The sequence below is a fragment of the Plecotus auritus genome, assembly GCF_963455305.1.
Source record: "Plecotus auritus genome assembly, chromosome: 1".
Taxonomy (NCBI): domain Eukaryota; kingdom Metazoa; phylum Chordata; class Mammalia; order Chiroptera; family Vespertilionidae; genus Plecotus; species Plecotus auritus.
The window spans coordinates 18,366,358-18,367,768 of NC_137770.1; the positions used below are offsets into that span (position 1 = coordinate 18,366,358).

The 1,411-nt window shown below is 46.4% G+C and overlaps 1 pseudogene across 1 annotated transcript; it reads left to right on the forward strand.

Moving 5' to 3' along the window:
* Positions 1-266: 266 nt before the first annotated feature.
* Positions 267-717, forward strand: LOC308250393 (large ribosomal subunit protein uL16-like; annotated as a pseudogene). The gene has a single exon. The product of its transcript is annotated as a large ribosomal subunit protein uL16-like (transcript).
* Positions 718-1,411: the final 694 nt, after the last annotated feature.

Sequence of the window (1,411 nt, forward strand, 5' to 3'; positions counted from 1 at the left end):
TTAGCTTTACTGAAACGCCAGCTACACTTCTTCTATGACTGGACAAAGGGAAATGGGACTTTGGAAACCCAGGGGTGTAATTCCACAGAAATAAAGCTTTCTACTAGATCACATCCTCCCTTGCGAGTCTTAGAAAATTCTTTTTCTAGGGATAGTGCAAGGACCCCAGCCCCAACAGCAACCTGGGGAGACAAGGCGCATTTTTCTCTGTAAACAATACCAGCAGCTCTTTCCCTTCTGCACGCCACTGAAGATCCTGTGTCGCCATGGGTCGCCGCCCCTCCCGGTGTTACCGGGTATTGTAAGAACAAGCCAAACCCAAAGTTTCACTTCTGCTGAGGTGTCCCTGATGCCAAGATCCAAATCTTTGACCTGGGGCAGAAGAAGGCGAAAGTGGACGAGTTCCCACTCTCTGGCCACATGGTGTCAGATGATTATGAGCAGCTCTCCTCCGAAGCCCTGTCTGGAGGCTGCCCTTATTTGTGCCAACAAGTACATGGTGAAAAGCTGTGGCAAAGATGGCCTTCACAACCGAGTGCGGCTCCACCCCTCCCACGTCATCCGCATCAACAGGATGTCCTGTGCTGGGGCTGACAGGCTCCAGACAGGTATGCGGGGTGCCTTTGGAGAGCCCCAGGGCACAGTGGCCAGAGGCCACATTGGGCAAGTCATCATGTCCATCCACACCAAGCTGCAGAACAGGGAGCATGTGATTGAAGCCCTACGCAGAGCCAAGTTCAAGTTCCCTGGCCGCCAGAAGATCCATATCTCCAAGAAGTGGGGCTTTACTGAGTTTAATGCGGATGAGTCTGAAGACATGGTGGCCGAGAAGCACCTCATCCCAGATGGCTGTGGAGTCAAATACATCCCTAATCGTGGTCCCCTGGACAAATGGTGGGCCCTGAGCTCCAGGGAGTCTCCGTGCTGCCCCACCTTATACCCACCAATAAATCAACTTTCTATTCCCCCCCAAACAAACAAACAACTTTCTATCCCCCCCCCCCAAGAAACAAAAAACAAAAAAAAAACACCAGCAAGTGATTTTTTTCTAAAATGGAAATTTTGAGATATTATTATTAGCAATTGATAAAAACAAAGTGTAAAATAGTTTTGCAAACTTCAAGAAGGTGCTTGTTGGTACACTATGTTTTATTACAGAAGTTTACAACCTTGACCTAATTTCCATGTTTTTTAAAAACACTAATGTTTGGACCCAACATCTTAATATTCTGCTTTAATTTATGTGACTTGAGGTTCAAGTTTCAGTATTTTGAAAGCATCCCCAATGATTCAGAAGTGCAACAGATTTAAGAAAACTGCTGTATTAAGACACCTATTTCCGTATGTATGTGAATCTAGCAACAGTTCTAGACTACACTGCAAATGGAGAGTCTATCTCATCAAGACAGTT